The sequence below is a fragment of the Sorghum bicolor genome, chromosome 6 (assembly GCF_000003195.3).
Source record: "Sorghum bicolor cultivar BTx623 chromosome 6, Sorghum_bicolor_NCBIv3, whole genome shotgun sequence".
Classification (NCBI taxonomy): Eukaryota; Viridiplantae; Streptophyta; class Magnoliopsida; order Poales; family Poaceae; genus Sorghum; species Sorghum bicolor.
In genome coordinates this window covers 31,742,354-31,765,269 of record NC_012875.2, presented here as the reverse complement: position 1 = coordinate 31,765,269, position 22,916 = coordinate 31,742,354, and the positions used below count along the sequence as shown (strand labels likewise).

Sequence of the window (22,916 nt, the reverse complement as noted above, 5' to 3'; positions counted from 1 at the left end):
TCTGTTTTGTTGGTAGGAGCAACTACTTTGCCGATTGCATCAATAGATCTCTGGCTGATTTCAATCCCTCTCTGATGCACCATGAAACCCAGAAACTGTCGATACACCAAATGCACACACTTTAGTGTTCATCTTTAAACCGTGTTTCCTTGTGCACTCCAAAACTTTTTGTAAATTGGCTAGGTGCTTTATGAAATCTTCAGATTTAACCACTATATCATCAATATAGATTTCTACCAATTTGCTGATGAATTCATGGAAAATAAAATTCATGGCCCTCTGATAAGTAGCACCAGCATTTTTAAAGCCAAAAGTCATGACTATCCACTCAAATAATCCAACATGACCAGGACATCTAAATGCAGTCTTGGAAATATCTTCCTCAGCCATGAATATTTGATTGTACCCTACATTGCCATCCATGAGACTAATAATTCGATGTCCAGCTGCAGCATCAATCAACAAATCGGCAACTGGCATTGGATAACCATCTATCGACGTAGCTTTATTGAGATTTCTAAAGTCGATACAAACGCGAAGTTTTCCATTCTTTTTGTAGACGGGAACAACATTAGAAATACATTCGGCATACCGACATTGCCGAATAAACTTAGCTTCAATAAGTTTGGTTATTTCGGCCTTAATTTCATGAAGAATATTAGGATTACATCGGCGTGCTGGTTGCTGATGTGGCTGAAATCCAGACTTAATAGGCAATCGATGTTCAACAATTGATCGGTGTAAACTAGGCATCTCGGTATAATCCCAAGCAAAGCAATCTTTATATTCTTTTAACAAATCGGTTAAATGTTGCTTACATTCAGGATCTAACTTAGCACTAATAAAGGTAGGCCTCGGCCTATCACCGCTTCCTATATCTACCTCTATTAAATCATCAGCCGATGTAAACCCCTGTCCTAACTTTCTATCATCGGCGAACCTATCCATTAAAACTCTTCATCAGAACCGACTGCTTGGATCGGTGGAATTTCATAATCAGCAACCTTGAGGAAATCTTTCTCCCAAACCTCTCCTGGTATGCATCTGGTCCGCTCATAGGTGTCTGATTCTGCCGATGCAATGACATATGAAGAATCTCTCGGGACAATATCAATTTTGTCACCTACCCACTGGACAAGGCATTGATGCATCGTAGAAGGAATACAACAATTGGCATGAATCCAATCTCTCCCCAGCAGTAAATTGTATGCGCCTTTTCCACTGATAACAAAGAAGGTCGTCGGCAAGGTCTTGCTGCCAATGGTTAATTCAACGAATACAACTCCCTTAACTAGAGATACATTTCCTTCAAAATCCTTCAACATCATATCGGTCTTGGTTAAATCCTGATCTCCTTTGCCAAGCTTCCGATACATCACATACGGCATAATGTTGATTGCAGCTCCCCCATCAATACAAATTTTGGAAATCGGCTGCCCATCAACCCGGCCTTTGACAAACAAACCTTTAAGATGCTGTCTTTCATCATCAGAAGGCTTCTAAAAAATACATGTCATTGGATCAAGTGCCAACTGAGCTATTTGATCAGGGAAATTTATTTCCTCATCATCACTAAAGGGCGCAAGAAATTCTATCGGCAACATAAACACCATGTTAACATCTGCCGATGGCCCTTTTCCCTTGGGATTCGATTGCTGCCGATTCTCAGACTTAGAAGAATTTTCTTCTCTATACAGATCTTCCTGGCGTTCCCGCTGCATCCTCCTTTTCTACGTCCTTGTTAACCCTTCTGGGCACCATTGGGGAAGCTTTGTCCTCCACACTGGCTGATGGTGAACCTCCCTTGATTCTACCCGATGAGTGTTAGCATCTCTGCAGAATATAAATTCATCGGGAACTCGTGCATCTGCCATTTCTTCAAGTTCCTCTTGGTTCCTTGGAAAATGCCCAACACGTTTACCAAGCCTGTCATGCACACTGAGTCTACCCCCCAGCCGATCATGAACTGACATCCTCCCCATGATCGGCTCATTAAAACGCCATTCATTGTTCTGGAATCGCTGATCTGACCGATCATACCGATGATATCCATTGCACTCAAGAGTCTCTGACAGTCGGCAATTTGATATTTTGTTCCCACAATGAATGAAGAACGGATAATTCCAGTGATCTTTATGCCGATTCCATTCTTCTCGTTCCCTTTCCTCTTGCTGACGCTGATACCGATCCTCACGTTGTTGCCAAGTTTCTCTATGCCGTCTATGAGTGATCACAACACCAGAGCGCGGAGGCCGTCTAGAGCTACAACCCTCCTTTATCAAGCCTTTGCCTTTGGCGTCATCGGTGGTTATTTGATGCTGGGGATCCACCAATGCGTTCTTCTCAGTCGTTTCTGATGTTAAGACCTTAGTCTTGCCTTTGGCATCCAACATATTTGCAGGGAAAGGGTGTTGATCAATTTTCATCAGCTTCTGGGCTTTAGAATTATCAAACTTGATCCTCCCAGATTCTATAGCCGACTGCAATTGCTGCCTAAACACTTTGCATTCATTTGTGTTGTGTGATGTTGCATTATGCCATTTGCAATACTTGATCTTCTTTAGCTCCTCTGCTGATGGGATCACATGATTAGGTGATAATTTAATCTGCCCCTCTTGAAGCAAGAAATCAAATATCCTATCGGCCTTGGTGATATCAAAAGCAAACTTTTCTGGTTCTTTTTGACCTAAAGAACAAGACATTGGCTTTTTGTTTTTTACTCACTCTTCCAAGCCGATGACTGGTTCTTTATCAGAATCTGAACTCATTGCTTCATCAACAAATGACACTTTCTTATTCCAGGCTTTTCTAGGTTCAAAAATCTTGATATCTTGATCAGAAATCCTCTGCGTCAAGTGACTCAAGCTTTCAAATTCCTGAGAAGCATATTTATCTTTGATGTGTGGCAACAACCCTTGGAAAGCCAAATCGGCTAACTACCGATCATCTAGAACCAGACTGTAACACTTATTCTTTACATCTCTCAGCCTCTACACAAAACTTTCTACCGATTCATCATTATGTTGCCTCAATCTAACTAAATCGGTAATCTTCTTCTCATGAACCCCAGAAAATAAATACTTGTGAAATTGTTTCTCTAGATCGGCACACGTGATGACTGAGTTTGGAGGCAATGAAATAAACTAGGTAAATGCCGATCCCAACAAAGATGATGAAAACAGACAAACTCTTAACTCATCTCTATTGGCAGCTTCTCCACACTGGTTGATGAACCGATTGATATGTTTCATGGTTGATGTGTCATCTTGTCCAGAGAACTTGGTGAAATCTGGTACCTTATACCGATTTGGAAGTGGAACTAAATCATATGCGGGAGGATACGGTGTCTGATAAGAATAAGCGTTAACCTTAGGTTTTATTCCAAACTGGTCTCTCATGACCTCTGCGGATGTGCGGGTTGAAATTCTGGCACCTGCAGATAAGCTTCCACGTGTCTCTAGGGTACACGGTCTCCAGGAAACATCACATTGGCCATAGCTTGCTGACCACCAATCTGTTGAGCGAGATTCATCGGCTGATTTGCCGGTCTTTGATTCTGAAAACCGACCTGCATCTGTCCTTGCTGGAATCCTGTAGCTTGATGATTCTACTGTGTCACGTGTGGAAAGAACAAATGCTCTGTCCAACCATTATTAGCGTTTATCGGCATATGTCCTGCCGATGGTTGATAATTGGTGGTCATTGCTGAGTTGGCATAACCTGTTTGAGTCACAAACCTCTGCTGAGTTGGCAACGGATTTGCCGACGAATTTGCGTTAGGCATCTGGAATGTCGGCACTTGAAAGTTCCCTGTAACTGGTCTTGCAGTAGTAGTTGTTGAATACTGAGAAACTTGAGTCATCGGTGAAACTGGAGGTGCCGATGTCGTAGGAGGCTTCCCTGCTAAATCGGTTACTTGAGATGTTCCAGAACTGTTTGTGAAAAATTCTGGAGGCATGCCATATCCCTACCAGTTGGGAGGAACTTGACAATTCTGAAACATAGATCCTGACATTGCCGATGCCGATAGATCTGTATTAAGCTGAACCCATCCCCCTGATGTCGTTGGATTAGATCTCATCAGCGTAGATTGCTCATTAGTCAATCCTAATGTGCCTGGAGGAGAAGTAGCCTCTGTACCCGCAACGGCCAGAGGAGCCGATGAAGCTGGATCGATGACAATCCTGGCTAATGATAGGCCAGGCCAGCGTAAAGTGGTGGTGTCTATCCTTCTATAAAAGTTGGAACCACATCATTCTAAACAGTGTTGGACAGCACATTGGAGTGATTAATCAAAGCATGATTAACGGCAGTATTAACCATGTCTTGCAATTTGCCACGATTGGGATCAAAAGTAACTTGCCGCGGCATCGGCAAATCCTGCTTCTGGACGACTTCCCCGCTCCTGTTCATACTGAAGGACTTTAGACAAAGTTGCCTGTATTCCTCCATAACCCTCTCCATGGCCTGCTTCTGTTCGTCTCTGAGATTAGCTTCTGTCACGGCAATGACATTGTCTGCATCGTGCTCAGTAGTAGCCATGTTGATCTTGTTGATAGATTGGTCCCACTAGGCATGCCAAAAGATGTGTTGATGCAAAAAACAATCTGCAAACACAAAGGACTAATACCTGATTCAAACATTGAGGCGTGCTAGCCGATTTGATCTAGCAATCGACAAAGGTGATAACTTGAATACTTTGGTCCCCACAACAGTGATGCGCCCGGATGTCACGGCCAAGAGGTACTCACGTGGAACTTGAGAATTCGCCGAGTATTGCTCGGTGAACTCTTAAGAACTCGTAAAGAAAAGAAAATGTGCAGGTTGACGAAGTCGTCGAAAAGTAGATAAAATAGTAGATGTAAAAACTTGTGTATGATATTGATTGATTGTCCTTCTTACATCTCTATTAGGCCTATATTTATACTCTGTCCTAAAGAGTTACAACCGTATACGACTAGGATTTATTTCTAAACCAAACAGGACCTGTACATAAAACAAACTCTAACAAATATGGAAAATAACTGTCTATCTGTCCTGGTGATCTGCATATCACCATTGTCCTCCTAACGACCCCCACGCCTTCCTTCATCGTCATCGGCACACGCCTCGTATCTCTTTTAACAATTTCCATACCTTTCCTTCATCGGCATCGGCAGTCATTAGTATCAGCAATCGGCAATGATCAGCAACTATTGCCAAACTTAGCAACATCTCCCTCCTGTTGTCCTGTCATCGGCATTATTGGCTATCAAAAATCCCTTTATCGGCCAGACACATCAGCTCTTTGACTGCCGATTCAAGCTTCACTGACTATTCTGACTTGTGCCCAAAAACGGTGTCAACAATTTTGTTAATGCAAAAATGTATTACTTAATTTTAATATCTTAAAGTAGGTGCTTTTGACAGAAAATTTGTCTCCCACAAGTCATTTCATTATTTGAAATGATACAAAATAAGAAAAACTAATATAAACATCTTGAGTTACAATTGTCACATACACATACTCGAATGCAATCTATTTATTAGGCGGGCACAGTAGTGATCTTCTTTTTGACGTATGTTCCTTGGTCATGATCTTGACGTAACCATGAAGTATCCTCAGCATTTATTAGGATGCTCGGGTCTTTGGTCACACTAAAAGGCGTGATTCGGTCATCCCTTTCATAATCTTCTGAAATATCTGACTTGTCCTTAATTTCTGCAATGTTTCTTTTCCCTGAGAGAACTATATGGCGTTTTGGCTCATTCGTTGATTTGTTGTCATTTTTCCCTCTCTTCTGTTTTGTAGACATGTCTTTCACATAGAACACCTGATTCACATCAGCAGCAAGGACGAATGGTTCATCTTTGTAACCAACATTGTTGAGGTCCACTATTGTCATTCCATAGCCTTTGTCAATTGTTACCCCGCCTTCGGTAATCTTCACCCATTGGCACCAGAACAAAGGGACTTTAAAATTAGGTGCGTAGTCTAGTTCCCAAATCTCCTCTATGCAGCCATAATATGTTTGTCTGTTTCCATTCGGGTCGGTGGTGTCTACGCGAACCCCATTGTTTTGGTTCGTCCTTTTTTTAACTTGGCCTAGGGTGTAAAATGTATTTCCATCTATCTCGTACCCTTTGTACATGAGGATGTGCCATGATGGTTGCCTAGCCAACAAATACAGTTGCTCATCAATCTGGTCATTACCCTGACATTCTTTTCATAACCAATCACTAAAAGTGTCCATGTGCTGACGCATAAACCAAGCTTCATTCTTCTTTGGGAATTGGGATCGTAGGAAGTCCTTGTGTTTGGTGACATACGGCTCCACCACGGATGAGTTTTGAAGAACTATGCAGTGTGCTTTATTGAAATAATCGTCCGTCGTACCGATGTATGTTTTCTTTCCTAGTGTTCTCTTTCCACTCAGTCTCCCCTCGTGTCGCGATTCAGGAACACCAATTGGGTCAAGTTCAGGAATGAATTCAACACAGAACTCAATGACCTCCTCTGTCCCATAGCCCTCTACGATGCTTCCTTCTGGCCGAGCACGCTGGTGAACATATTTTTTCAGGACTCCCATAAACCTCTCGAAGGGAAACAAATTATGTAGGAACACATGACCAAGAATATTGATCTCCTTGACCAGATGAACTAGGAGGTGTGTCCTGATATCAAAAGAAGGATGGAGGGAACACTAACTCAAAGCTAACAAGACATTGAACCACATCATTCTGTAGAGCAGTTAGTTCCAGTGGATTGATTGCCTTCTGAGAAATTGCATTGAGGAATGCACATAGCTTTACGGTGGCCACACGTACATGTGGAGGTAGAATTCTTCTTAATGCAACTAGAAGCTATTGCGTCATAAGCATATGGCAATCATGCGACTTTAAGTTCAAAAATTTCTTCTCAGGCACATTAATTATACCTTTTATATTAGAGGATAATCTAGATGGGACCTTGATGCTGCTTAAGCATTCAAACATGATTTCTTTCTCTTCACTGCTAAGAGTGTAGCTAGCAAGTCTTAAATATTGGCGTCCATCATCTGTCTTCTCTGCATGCAGGTTGTCTCGTTCTTCCATGCGTTGCAAGTCTTGTCATGCTTCAAGTGAATCCTTAGGCTTCCTATACACACCCATGAATCCTAGAAGGTTCACACAAAGATTCTTTGTTAGGTGCATGACGTCGATCGTATTCCAGACCTCTAGGACTTGCCAATAGAGTAGCTCTCTAAATATTGACTTCTTCTTCCACATGGGTGCATGACCCGCTGCATCTTTTGGAACTGGTTGGCTGCCTTGTCCCTTACCAAAAACTACTTTCACATCCTTAACCATCTCAAATGCATCTTCTCCTGTTCTGTTACGAGGCTTGCATCGGTGGTCTGCCTTACCTTTAAAATGCTTGCCTTTCTTTCTAACTGGGTGATTCATAGAAAGAAATCAACGATACCCAAGGTACACGACCTTTCTGTATTTTTTCAAATATATACTATCAAGGTCATCAAAACAGTGTGTGCATGCATTATATCCCTTGTTTGTCTGCCCTGAAAGATTACGTAGAGAAGGCCAACCATTGATTGTAACAAACAGCAGTGCTCGCAGGTCGAAGTGTTCCTGTTTGTACTCATCCCACACGAACACCTGTTTCGCTCCATAAAAGTAGGAGTTCTTCAATTAATGGCCTTAGATAGACATCAATGTCATTGCCTAGTTGCTTCGGGCCTTCGATGAGCATCGGCATCATAATAAACTTTTGCTTCATGCATAACTATGGAGGAAGGTTGTAGATACATAGTGTAACAGGCCAAGTGCTATGACTACTGCTCTGCTCACCAAAAGAATTCATACCATCTATACTTAAAGCGAACCTTAAGTTTCTTGCGTATTTTGCAAACTCTGGAAATTCTCTGTCTATTGCTCTCCACTAGGACCCATCAGCAGGGTGTCTCAACATGTTGTCTACCTTACAGTCTTCTTTGTGCCACCACAACAATTTTTCATGGTCCTTATTTCTAAAAAGATGTTTTAGACGTGGTATTATAGGAGCATACCACATAACCTTTGCAGGGATTTTCTTTTTGGGACGTTCTTCCCCCTCAACATCGCCACGGTCATCTCGCCTGATCTTATACCGTGATGCTTTGCATACGGGGCATTCATCTAAATTCTCGTAGTCCTTGCCATGGTATAAGATGCAGTCGTTAGGACATGCATGTATCTTCTTGATTTCTAATCCCAAAGGACAGACGACCTATTTTGCTTCGTACATAGTAGTGGGCAATTCATTCGGCTTTGGAAGCATCTTTTTTGGATCTTCAGTAATTGCCTAAATGCCTTATCGGATGCATCATTCTGTGTCTTCTATTTTAACAACTCCAATGTTGTACCCAATTTTTTTTGCCCATCCTAATTTCTTATGATCTTCTAACATGTGGTCAAATTTTGCCTTCTCTTTTTCACTTTCGCAATCTTTCTGTGCATCACGAATGATATCACCAAGAGCATCATCTTCAACAGGTGTGCCTTCTGCACCAAATGTATCACCGAAGTCTTTCATCTTCAGCTTCTCCCATTGTTGTATCACCGAAGTCACCGTATTGAGCAATAATATCGTCAGGCTCCAAATGTTCTTCCTCAGTTTCTTCCATCATTATCCCGGTTTCTCCATGCTTGGTTCAACAAATATAGTTTGGCATAAAACCCGACTTCAACAAATGTGAGTGAATATTTCTAGAGCTAGAATATTCCTTGAAATTTTGACACAAGGCACATGGGCAACATATGAATCCATCCCGCTTGTTTTCCTCGACCACTCTTAAGAAATAATGCACACCATCAATGAATTCTTTGGAGCAGCGATCGGCATTGTACATCCAATGATGTGTCATTGTCTGCATTGCAACGTAAAGTATTATAAGTTTCTAATTTTTTATACAGAAATTAAAGTAACAAATAACCTAAAATTCTCTATTTCTAATTTTTCTAAACAAGCAAAATTAAAAAGACATAAAAGTTCTCTATTTTTCTAACTAATCATGAAATGTGGCATGCATACTAGTTATAATTAACTAAATAACATTGTAAAAAATTGCAACGTAAAGTATTATAAGTTTCTAATTTTTTATACAGAAATTAAAGTAACAAATAACCTAAAATTCTCTATTTCTAATTTTTCTAAACAAGCAAAATTAAAAAGACATAAAAGTTCTCTATTTTTCTAACTAATCATGAAATGTGGCATGCATACTAGTTATAATTAACTAAATAACATTGTCAAAATTGCAACGTAAAGTATTATAAGTTTCTAATTTTTTATACAGAAATTAAAGTAACAAATAACCTAAAATTCTCTATTTATAATTTTTCTAAACAAGCAAAATTAAAAAGACATAAACGTTCCCTATTTTTTTAACTAATCATGAAATGTGGCATGCATACTAGTTATAATTAACTAATTAATCTTGTCATAAACTGCAAATTAAAGTATTATAAGTTTCTAATTTTTTATACAGAAATTAAAGTAACAAAAAACCTAAAATTCTCTATTTCTAATTTTTCTAAACAAGAAAATTTAAAAAGCACAAAAGTTCTCTATTTTTCTAACTAATTATGAAATGTGGTATGCATACTAGTTATAATTAACTAATTAACTCGGTCACAAATTGCAAATTAAAGTATTATAAGTTTTTAATTTTGTCCTAAACTAATTAAAATAAAAAACCATAGCATCACTATTTCTCTAACTAAACCATTAAATGTGGTAGACATAATAGTAATGAAAAGTTAATTTTTAGGGAACTAATTATAGTTGCTATCATTCAAATATTCAAACGATCAAGTGATTGGAGTTTAAAATAGCGTAGAATTCATAAAATAAAAAAACATATATAACACTAAGAAATGACATATGTCGCTGCTAATGTTGAGAAGATGAAGCTAGTAACCTCTTAACAAGTCGATGACGGCGTAGAAATGATGAAATGAATCAATAGCTGGAGATGAGAGCAAGAACAAGCAAGAACAAATGTGAAAAACATAGCAAAAGAGTGAAGATCGGGGCTAGGCCAGGGAAAGAAGAGTTTAAATATGGGAAAGGACATTTAATCTCGGTTACAATTACCAACCGGAACTAAAGTCCAGTCCTGGCCTGTGAGACGGAGCAGGATAACACATTTTAATCCCGGTTTATGTTAGTCCCGGTTGGGGAGACCAACCGGGACTAAAGGTCCCTTCTGCCGATCTCTGACACCATAGTCATTGGGCAGGGGACTTTTAGTCCCGGTTGGTCTCACCAACTGAGACTAAAGATGTTTTTGTCCCGAACGCTGATTGAGCCGAGATTATTGTTCATTTTGGACAAGTGACCAAAGACCTGTTCTGTAGTAGTGGGTGTCTACTAGAGTTTTTACCCAAACGTACTAGAGTCGGCTTTACTCTGTACTCAACATTTTTTATTGCCTAAACCTTCAATTGTAAAGTATCTAGTATCTGAACTCAAACACCAACTTACATCACATACACACACCTTAACGGCTTAACCCCCACACACCCCTAGGGTCTGTTTGGCCTATGCCTCTGAAGCCGCAATGTAGGTGGCACCATAGGCAGACCCAAGGGCCAACGACCCTGGGCTCTTGACCGGGCTCCGCCCTTAATAATTCCTTAGTGCCTAGTATATGGCTCATTGGCTGAGCATGATTTATTTGGGCTGAAAGTTGTATACTAAACAATCATTGTTGTCTCGCCGAGGTTGCTACGTCTTCCTGGATCCGCCTATGGGTGGCACCAGATCTATCGCGCTCGATTTGCTCGCCACACATTTGGCGAGTTATAGTGCGAAACTAAACTGGAGCATGTTAAAAAGCCTGGTGACACCGCAAGTCAAGAAATTTTGGCAAGAAACTTACGGCTTGGTGTGGCGAGCTGTGGGTACCAACCAAACAGGGTCCTAGTGCGTAAGGTAACCTATATCTAGAACAAGACAACACCGGTACATTCGCAGCCTGGTCGATTGACGAGGGGCCGTACATATTCTTGCTTCTCTCCCGTCAGCCCCTTTTATTTGCTTTCACCAGCAAAGAAGCAGCCGATGGAGCGGCAGCCAAGCATCAGGTGAGCCGACCCCAACATCCCAATCGCAAAAAAACAAACAAAAAAACCGCCACTGCAGGCACCAAGCTGGGCCCAGATAGAGAGAGCAGACAGGCGGAGGCCCACATGCACGCACCCTCCCTGGCCTTGCATGGCCCACGTCCAGCTGGACCACAGGAGCCAAAAGGCGAATTCCAAGTTTGAAGCGCACGAAAGATTCATCACACATCTGACATCTGCAGTGCAGGGGAAATGTTAATTGATACTCCTATCAGCTTCAGATAAACTCATCCGAATGAAGTTGCCAGCAAGACGATTGGTCATCGTCGACTAGTTGCTGTCGACATGCGTCAAACAAGGAACTCTGTACCTAATTAACACCAACTGTAAGTCGATCCGTTGACAACTGAACTACTGTATGCATGCATCTCTTTATCTTTTGATGATCTCATCATCACGGTGGATGCATGGAGGCTTACAATTCGCAAACACTGCTTAATTAATCGCTGGACTAATCAACTGAACCTTGCACACGCAAAGGTAAACCCAGTGTTCGCCTAAACGGCCTAAACGGCCGATTAAACGGTCATTAAACGGTAAACGGTGGCAAACTGTTTTGTTTAGGGGGTAAACGGGAAATTAAACGGTTGACCGTTTAAACGGTCAAAAAACAGGGAAAACGGTCTAAACGGCCTACACGGAACGGTTGTAAACGGTATTAAACGTGATAAACGGCTGTTTAAACGGCCGTTTAGGCAAACACTATGTAAATCTAGTTGAATTTTATATCAACAATTTGTATACTTAAATTTATTATATTTATAAATATATAAAATTGATTTGTTACATGCATAAATATATATATTTGATTCTTCTAACATGCATAAACATATATACATAATAAAATAAATGGTTTTTAGTTGCATAAATATGTATAAATGATAGAATGATTGATTTTACATTAAAAAATATACATATTTTTGTAATATTGTGTAAAACCGTTTAGACCGTTTTAATCCGTTTAAACACTGTTTAAACAGTTTAAACGCTAAACGAAGGGTAGCCGACTATTTACCGTTTAGCGTTTAGGATAACATTGGGTAAACCTGATGTCAAGCAGTCCAGAGCAAAGGTTAAGCTTGGGGATCTTGTTGACGGTGGATAAGCTATAAAATCCACACATGAAAACACCGTCAATAGGCCGGAAATAGTGGAAGAATGGCATAGTATAGGCATTTTTTATCACTAAGAGGTTCTACTTGTGCTCTAAGTATTTGGATGCAGGAACACTTACATTTGGGAGAGAATGAGCCCCTGGACCCACCAAGGCCCGGTCGGCCGACCTGCCTAAGACAACACATTCAAGTCCATCTCCACCATCAAATCACACTTGTGTTCTGTTCAAGGGTGAAAGATGGAGATACAAGGATCCATAGACCCACCAGAAGAATCAGACCAAAGATGGACACAAGACACACTCCATGACAGATGGGGACAACAATGGAGCAAGGCTGGTGGGTCCACCTCACCAAAGCTTGGTCGACCGACCGGGCCATGGTGGGACCCACCTGTCAGCTCTACTCCACCGACATCCAGGACCTTCTAGAAGTCTCAGGGTGGCCCCTCACCACCCACCCCTGCGTTCCTTCCCTAATCCCAATCGACCGATCTCTAGCGACTCCTTGTCCCTACCACCTGCTCGGTAGTGCTCCCTTCATCTCGCCACCAACGCTGGCTAGGCCCCTTCCCTTCTAAGCACACTGGCCATGGAGCCTACCCTTAATCTGAAACCCTAACCCAAATAAATCCCATTGTCATTGCTGCCTCGTCCACCGCCCCCTCCTATTCCTAATTTGAGCGGCATCCTCACACTGTGTTGCCTCCAGATAGTGACTCATGCACCCCAAGTAAAGATTGTGTCGGCAACCTATATATAGGAGCATGGTATCAATATCCTAAGGCTGCAACCTATACCAACATTGTAGATATGCATAATAGTTTTGTGATATCCTAAGGCTGCAACCTATACCAACAGTGTAGATATGCATAATAGTTTTGTGATAGCTCCATGTTTCATAACACCCCTCTCTCTAGCTCTATCTCCCTCATGCCCTCCCATATCATTTTCCTCAAAAAAAACAATACGGTCACGTGAGTGGCAACCTTGGCAGGCCACTATAAAAGGGCATGTTAGCCGTATGGATATATATATCCTCCTTTGACGCAGGCCACACAGCCCTAGCTCTTGGACTCCGATCCGATACATACAACATACCCTGTGTTGAAGCGACAGAGCGAGAGATCGTCTTGAGACACTGGTACAGGAAAGAGCTTCAGGCCCAGACCGTAAGAGCCTGTAGTCCTAGCTACGGAACCGGGGCTAAAGTTTCGGAACTAAATGTCCCACCTTTAGTCCCAGTTCCGCGGAACGGGACTAAAGGTCTACCTTTAGTCTCGGTTGGTAACAGCAACTTGAACTGAAAGGTGCGCCAGGGTGTGCCACCTGGCCTCTACTTTTAGTCACGGTTGTTGCTACCTACCGGGACTAAAGACTTCTTTCTTTTTTCCTTTTCTTTTCTTTTGGTTTTCCATTTAGGGTTTACAATTATGTTATTATTATTTTCGAATGCGTATTGTTTGCTGGTAGTTTATGGAACGCGCACCTATAATTTATATAATTTAAAGCATTACATATAAATATACTATAAAACACTATATATATATTATATGTATCTATAGGTCCATAATATAATATTTACACATATGCATCGCGGATAAAGTATTTACAACACAATTTATCTTCGCCACTCAAGCATCGTATAAATGATCATCGTGATTTGGTTTCATCGGCTCCTCAGGGTTGAAGTAGCACTCGCCGCCGGGATTCAGGACTTGGTCGTTAAGAAATCCTGCGATTGTCTCCTGAATTCCTTTTAGGCGGACCGCGTCCAACACCTGCTCCTTCAACCACATCTCCTTTCATAGACATTAAAGAAAAAAGTTAGAGGTATGAATAGGATTTGTTAAATAGCAACAAATAAATGAAATAAACTTATTACATATACATGTTACATACTTTTAGGTGCTCAAGATTAGTTTTTGTAATTAGTTATACATATACATGATAAGTTACAGTGACATTATTGAAAGAAAGAATCACTTACAGACAGAAGCAACTCATTAGAGATTTGTCAAGAGCGTCCATATGGCATACTTGGTGTAGCTCATTAAATTGAACATAAATAATATCATCACCATGAAAGTAATGATAGTTTCTAATTCGGACACAAAGATAGTCATCTGCTTTTCTGACACACGCTGCCATGTACCATTTGTTTAGCATGTACATTTGCGTTCTAAGTTTGCTGAGGGCCGCAAAGTTGTATAAACTCTTGCCATATGTATATTCCTTCTGCCAATGATCAAATTCTAGAGCACTTTCAATTGGTGCCCCAGCTATCATTTGGGCTAAGCTAAGACCAGTTTCCGCAAAAAAAATTCAAGCTCATCAAATTTTAAATCGTCTAGCACGTCGATGTTTGAACTATATTCATTTCTAATTACTAGCGGGGGCACTGATTGCTTTGATTGTTCCCCGAGCTGTGCTACACCCTTGCGTGCTCTTTTCTCTTTCTTCTTCTCTTCTTCTATAGATTTCCTTAAAGTGCGATCATAGTCTGATAAAGATGATGATTCTTTCTGAGCTTCACGCCTCTTTTTTTGTTGAGCCTCAACCCTTTGTCGTAGATCTTCTGGCCGTAGTAAGAGGTATGGCTTCTCAGGGTTTCGCTTGGCTTCTCTTTCGGTCTTAAGTTTCTTGAAGAAACTATCCACATCTAACTTTACCGAAGCATCTAGTTCTGCATCAGTCTTCTCATAGGACAGCTTCTTAGGAATGATAGCTTGTTTCTTTTTGGAGGCTTTCTTTATTGGCGGCGGGGCGGCCGACACATTTGATTGCCGTCCGAGTTAGCTCAAAACATAAGGAAGAAGAATTGATTGTCGTCCGAGTCCGCGACCAACACTACTTCCGTGGAGATGACGTCATATGGATAGATTTTAATGAAGTACATCAGCTTCTCCATATGAATGCTCTCGACAAATCTCTCATGAGCTGCTACTGTCTGTAAGTGATTATTCCTTTCAATCATTAATCCCATTATAGCATATGTATGTATTCGTAATAACTACGCTCATGATGTGCAGACACATGATGAGAGAACAAAGATTGAAAAAAGACAATCGAATTGGTTTCATCGATCCATATGTCGTGTACAAGAACACCAAGACTAAAGATCCATTGAATCTGAAGCCTAAGAAAATAGAGACCACCGTAGATTCTTTTATAACCAAAGGCATACGGAGAAGATACTCTTCCCTTACAATATGGGGTAAGTGTTGTGTTATATCATGTCTTAGTTAATCCGGCATTAAGATATACATATATAAGTTGACTCTAAACAAATGCAAAGATCATTGGATACTCATTGAGATTAAGATCGTGGAACAAAAAATATATGTGTGGGATTCAATGAAAAAAGACCTGGCACTCTATCAAGACATAATAGACATGATCCAGAGGTAAGTATATATCATGTTTTAAATATCAATGCCTGCTCCTTTACTTTATTATGCTAGCTATACCTAATCAACGACCGTCTTATTGGGCAGAGCTTGGGCTTGGCTACAACAAAGATATCGTACGGATCTGAATGTGCCACTTCCCCCTCGTCGCTGATCTACACGACGACGACACACCACGCCCTGCTCCACCGGTGCAGCCTCCTGCGAACCTCGTCGCCGCGCTTCAAGGTCATCCCAAGCACGCCGGACTGTGCGAACAGGTGGTGCACTATCAGCGGACATCGACAACACCGGCAACGCGGCACCCGGCTCTCCCGCCACAGATGTGCTGTCTAGCTCGACTACCGCGACATCGACCTCGCCCGCCACGACGCCAGGCTCGCCGACCGTGACACCGACACCCACAGTGCCCACTGTCCATCCCATGGTCACGCGCGCACGAGAAGGCATCTACAAGCCAAACCCCAAGTATGCCCTGGCGGCATGCAACGACGACATCATCTCGCCGATTCCTCGCAACGTCCGCTCCGCACTCAAAGACCCACACTGGTATGCTGCGATGAAAGACGAGTTTGATGCATTGCAGGCAAACAAGACATGGTCCCTTGTGCCTCGACCACCAGGCGCACGGATCATAACTGGCAAATGGGTGTTCAAACACAAGATGAAGCCCGACGGCACGCTTGAACGCTACAAGGCAAGGTGGGTCGTACGTGGGTTCCATCAATGGCCTGGCATCGATTTTGGAGAGACATTTTCACCGGTCATCAAGCCGGCCACCATCCAAACCGTCCTCACCATCATCGCCAGCAAGCGCTGGCTGGCTCACCAGCTCGACGTTTCCAATGCGTTCCTGCACGGTAACCTGCGGGAAAAGGTCTACAGCCAGCAACCCACCGGCATCGCTGATCCAGCACGGCCGAATGACATTTGCCTGCTCTCCCGCTCCCTCTACGGCCTCTGTCAAGCTCCACGCGCGTGGTTCGACCGCTTCGTCGCGCATGTCACCTCTCTCGAGTTTGTGCAGTCAAGAGCAGACACGTCCTTGCTTGTCTACAACAAGAACAGGGCTGCGGCGTACCTACTACTCTACGTCGACGACATGATCCTATCTGCATCTACCACAACACTTCTTCGCCAAGTTGTTCAGCGCCTACACGATGCCTTCGCCATCAAGGACGGCCGGTTCATCACTTCCTCGGCATCAACGTTCGCCGCACCGCCACCGGCTTCTTCCTCTCGCAGGCTCAGTACGCTGAGGAGCTCCTCGAGCGCGCAGGCATGGCTAACTGCAAGCTAGTGCCCACGCTCGCCGACACAAAGCCAAAGGCCACAGCAACCGAGGGCACCCTCGTCGCGGATGTCACCAACTTCCGGAGCCTCGCTGGCGCACTCCAGTACCTCGTGATCACGCGCCCCGACATCGCGTACGCCGTCCAACAGGTTTGCCTGCACATGCATGCGCCACGAGATGTGCACCTCACAATGCTCAAGCGCATACTGAGGTACATCAAAGGCACTGTCTCCCTAGGTGTTCGGCTACGCACCATCAACACGCCGACGATCACCGCCTACTCGGACGCCGACTGGGCGGGCTGCCCGAACACGCGTCGCTCGACGTTAGGATTCTATGTCTTCCTTGGCTCATCCCTCATATCGTGGTCGTCTAAACGACAAACCCCCGTCGAGGTCCAGTGCCGAGGCAGAATACCGCGCCATCGCCAATGTCGTCTCCAAGTGCTCGTGGCTACGTCAGCTCCTGGGTGAACTGCTATGTCCGATGACTGCCGCGACGGTAGCGTTCTGCGACAACATTTCGTCCGTCTACATGTCCCGCAACCCAGTACATCACAGGCGCACCAAACACATCGAGCTCGACATTCATTTTGTCAGGGAAAAGGTTGCAATCGGCGAACTGCGGGTCACGCACATTCCCAGCGCACGCCAAATCGCAGACGTGTTCACCAAAGGACTCCCTTCGGCGCTCTTCTTGGACTTCCGAGACAGTCTCTCCGTCACCACCGACGACGTCAAGACTGAGGGGGGTGTCAGGGGACACAGCTCTCCCACGTCTCCAACGACTAGAGCTTGCCCGGTCTTCTCGCATCGCCAACGTCCTACACACCCGAACGGCGCTCACGCACTCAGCTCACCAACTGCATCCGCAGAGCGCGCTCGGTCGCGCACACCCGCGCACCCAGCCTTCACGGCGCTCACTCGCCCGTAGTATGCGTTCCTCCCCTCATGTGTGTAGCGCGTGTGTGTGTTCATGGCCAAGAGCCATTGTACTCTATAAATGTACACTAACAAGGATCAATACAATCATCCAGTTGATCATATCTATTCTACAAGATAAGCCTAGCATCTATATTTAGCACCTGCATTTTTTCCTTTCAGTTGAGCACACGCACGAGCACCAACGTATAGGAAGAGGTGGCCGAGGATAGCTCGCCACGAACTCTGGCATGCAGCCACGGGCGACGTTCGCAGGCGTGGGGATGGACGCGCAAATTCTGCGCCGTATGCATCGTGGCTGCTATGCACTGCATCGTTGTTACAAGCCTATATATATCAATGAATAAAGATCGAAAACGCTGCGGTTGTGGGCAGCACAAATTCTCTTGTGTTCTTGCATCTTTAGGGTTTATCTCGCCGTGATCACCATCGGTCCGGGCGACGCTCTAGCGACGTCAGAGCTGATCTAGTTCCAACAGGATCAGTTACCAGTAGAATCATGTCAAGAAACCTTTGGCCCGTGCTGCTGATTTCGATCTGCTTCTTGTTTTGTCCTGTGAGGATCCATGGATTCTCATGGAACATCTTCTCCTCCTCGTCTGCGCCCAAGGGCGGCGACCGTGCTCCGATGATGGAGCTCGAGGGCGCGGTGGCTGACTTCGCCCTGGATGGAACCAACGACCCTAGAGGGCTGAAGCTGCTGGAGAACGCGCGGAACAAGCTCGCTGGGCCAAGGAACTGCTGGCAGGAGGCGTACCGGAACTCCGGAAGCTGTTCGCCAGCTGCAGCGAGATCATGGCCGACAAGGAGAGGCAGTCGCGCCTGGCGTGGCACCTCAGCAGCTGCTTCCAGGAGGACTCAGGGCGGCTGCCATTCGCGCCCTGCGCAGAGGTATCCAAGATTGTGCACTGCCGCAAGCGGCTCAGCGAATCAGAAGGCAAGGTCTTCCTCGAGTTCTTCTTGGAGACCAACACCCTTGTGCCACCAATTGCAGTAAGTTTGGTTTTCTCACCTGGCATCAATTGCAGTTGCAGATATGTTTTCTATTGTTTGACGCAATTTTCTATACTGAACTTCATGTTTTTTCTTTTGATTTATTCGTCAGGGCTGAAGCTTTCAAGCACAACACTGAGAGACTCGTCAATGACCTCACAAGGTCTTCCAAGTCGGCTGAGGAGAAGCTCGAGGTGATCGAGGAGAGGTCAGATCAAATCATCAAAGAGTCTAGTCAAGTTAAGGACACACTGTCATCGATCGAGATGCAAGCCGACAAACTGGTAGAGACGTCAAAGCACGTCGATGAGCAGATCAACGATGTGCTGATTCACTCGAAGACCATCTTTGAGCAGTCCAAGGAGATCGCTACCACTCAGAAAGAACTGAGTAAAGGGCAAAGGAGCTCAGGGAGAAGACTGAGGCCGGTATGGCGCGCGTTGAGGAATCATATGAAAGACTGGGAAACGGGATGGATAAGTTAAAAGAAGAGACCGGACATATGCAAAGGGAAATTAAAAGTGTTGGTGAGTCTATGTCTTCAAAGATGCTGGATTTGCAGAGGACTGCTGATGACATTGGGAGTGTTGCTAGCAAGTCAGTGGAGAACCAAAAGCAGCTACTGAATGGACAGACTCGGGCCATGGATGGACTGAATAAGCTCCACAGCTCTCAAGCAAAAGCTCTTAAAGAAAGCAGGTATTGTTATATTCATATGTACAGTTTATTGTTTATCGTTCTTGAGTATTTACAAATGCTTGCTGCACGTGTAATGGAAAAAAAAAAAGATATTGACTAAGTTATCAATGGCAGGGAAACAATTCAGAAACTTGCACAGTTTGGCCAGCGTCAACAGGAAGAGCCACTATCCCGACAAGAAGAAATCCGAAAAGCTCATGAGCATCTCATCCTAAATTCTCACTCCATACTAGAAGCACAGGTTCGTTCTTATATTTCATTTTGAAAATATGACTAAATTAACATGTTCTTTTATATTTACTGATTTTTTTTCATATACACAGGAAGAGTTCAGAGCAAAGCAGGCTAACATCTTTTGCTGCTCTGTACACAAAAGATGATAAATGCAATGTGTAGAGTATGGTCCTTGTCACTTACTAGTGCAGAAGGTAACATGAACTCAAGTTGCGTTGCGGGATCTATTTTCCTTTATAAATTGTGTAACAGTTCTGCAGAAGTGACGTTTTGAACAAGAAATCTATGAAAATATGGTGCCTTTGCAATTGGATACCATCTAAAAATTTGAAGGTTCAGTAACCAAAGATTAAACTGCAATATTTTTGAAACAAGTTATTCTATTTGGTACTCCTCTTTGTTCCTTTTAGGCTTTTGGCTCTTCTCTATTGCATTCATCCCATGTTCCTTGCAGATGACAATGCTGATCCTCGATCACCAAAGGGATCGTGCAATGAATCTAGGAACACAGTGGTAGAGCGCAATTTGCTGACACCTCCACCCAAGCACCACATGGTGTCGACTAGTTTGAAAGCAAAATGCCATCAACTCAAGTCCACATTTGCAAGGTTTAGTCCTCTGTTTCGGTTGTACTAGTATTTACGCATTCTACTTTTCTGTTAACGAAACAGAAGTATTATTTTTACCATTTGACTACTTTGCAGTCCAACTGTCAGTAATCCTGTTGGTGGGAATGAAAAATGTGCTGACCTGGCAATTCAGATATTCTTTTCCAAAGTATGGATCTTCTCATAATCAGAAGTTCACTTCTATGATCTATCTTCGTTTCTAAAGTTTTGATTTTGACCTGCAATTTCTTCAGATTCTGAAGTTGGCTGCTGTTAGAATAAGAAACTTGTGTGAAAGGGTTCAACATGTGGAACTGACAGAGCGTGTCTATAATGTCTTCAATCATATTCTTGATCAACAGACAACATTATTTTTTAATAGACACATCGATCAACTAATCCTTTGCTGTCTTTATGGTGTTGCAAAGGTATGATTTACACTATTTAATGCGCTTCCTGTCATTACTTCCCTTTTGTCTAGGCTGGCTGACCATGCCTTCTCTGACAGGCTTGTAAAGTAGAACTATCATTCAATGAGTTACTCAACTATTACAGAAAAGAACAATGGAAACCAGAAGTTTTTGAAAATGTCTATATTGGGAGTAGGAATAGTAATGACGTATGTACCTTGGCTTCTATATTGCACCTTTATTCTGACAGTTCTTTCTTCATTCTTCGGGTGCTCCTTATTGCTTGTTTTTCTGAAAGTTATTTGCTTCGACAGGTATTACATGTTGATATCATTAGGTTTTACAACAAGGTGTTTGTTCCAGCAGCCAAGCCTTTCCTGGTGTCACTAATATCATCTGGTACTTGTCCAGAAGAAAAGAAGAATGCTAGTGGTATATGCTATACCCACTTTCTCAGTTTGAACTATTATTTCTTTTCCTATGTGTCAATGATGTCATTACTCTTGCTTAGGCCCAATTCCTGGATCACCCAAGCCATCTGCTCTCCCAAATAATTTACCAGATATGTCCCTGAAGAAAGTTTCAGCATCTCATAATGTATGTGTCTCCTTTGCGGCAAAACAAGGTTTTTTTTTCTCATTCTTCGCTTTACTTTCTACAGCACACTAACGTGTCAACAACATATCAATGACAAAGCCGTTGAGTCCCAAGCGCGGGGCAGGCTAGAGGTTAAGTCTCACAAGAGCCATAACACAGTAGTTTATCGTGTTGATGAATACCAATAATTTTTCTAGGCCACTCCTTACATTATTTCATTAGATGCTGGGAATAATTCTTAGGAATTGAGATGGAGATTACCTAAGTTCCTTAGGGTTGGCATACCTTTCAATACTACAGCTTGTTGTCACGACATTTCAATTTATTGTAAGTCATTTTAAAACTAGTCAATGCTGCTATGAGGGTGGGTGGTACTGCTTCCACCTTATTATCCACTTCATATCATAATAGTAATGCTGTCGAATCATTAGCACTTATCTCTTTACTGCATTCCCTTTCCCAATAACACATTCCTCAATGCCACTTGTCAGATTGATGCACTTCTGTCACCAAGTTCCAGGAGTTTTTATGCATGCATTGGTGAAGGCACCCAAGCTTATCAGAGCCCATCTAAAGATTTGGCTGCTATAAATAGCCGCCTAAATTAGTATAAATCTCAAAATGACACTCTTTCCTACAACATGGTTTCATGTCTACAACACTAATTTATACCACTCCATTTCTTGTTAAATTTACAGTCGATTAAACTTTCACATGGTGAGCGACTCAGTGGTAGCTGGTAGTCTGGGCCAGCCAAATGGTGGTTCTACCTCCTTCAATCCTGCAGCTGCATTTAGCCCCCTTTCAAAGAAGAGAAAGCGAGATGATCAAATATAAATGGCGACATCTCATATATAGTTCACAGCTCCATGCTCCATAGCAGTCCATTCTTCTGAATAAGTGGGTTAACTGGAGTGATTTATATTCTTCACAGGTATGCCAACTCTAAATTATTTGAATCATTATATTCTGATTTTTTAATTACTTTCTCTGTTTCTACTACCTTTGTACTGTGTATTTCCAGCTTCTCCATGAGACTGATGATTCCATGTTCACTACTCCCTCCGTCCCATTGAAAATGACGTTTTGGACTCGGTGCCATTGTTATGGTCGGCACGACGTACAGGCGCAGGGATCGAGCTGATCAGGCAAGTGGCTAGGAGGGGCCAGGGCGTGTGCATGCAACGACCAAGCCTAGCTCGCATGCAGCCATTAGTTCCCTTACTAGCTAAAATAAGTATTGAGAGAGTTTTGAATTTGAGAGAAATAAGGAGAGAGAGAGTTTGTTTTCTTGTAATCGCTGGCATATATGGCTTAATCCGTGGTTAAGGAATAAGCAGCCTGGATTCTGACTTTCTGTCACCCTTTGGGCGCAGTTTGTTTTCTTGTAATAGCTGGCATATATGGCTTAATAATCCGTGGTTAAGGAATAGACAGCCTGGATTGTGACTTTCTATCACCCTTAGGCTGC

General features: G+C 43.0%; 1 pseudogene; it reads left to right on the top strand.

The window, feature by feature from the left end:
• Positions 17,873 to 20,070, top strand: LOC8082746 (annotated as a pseudogene).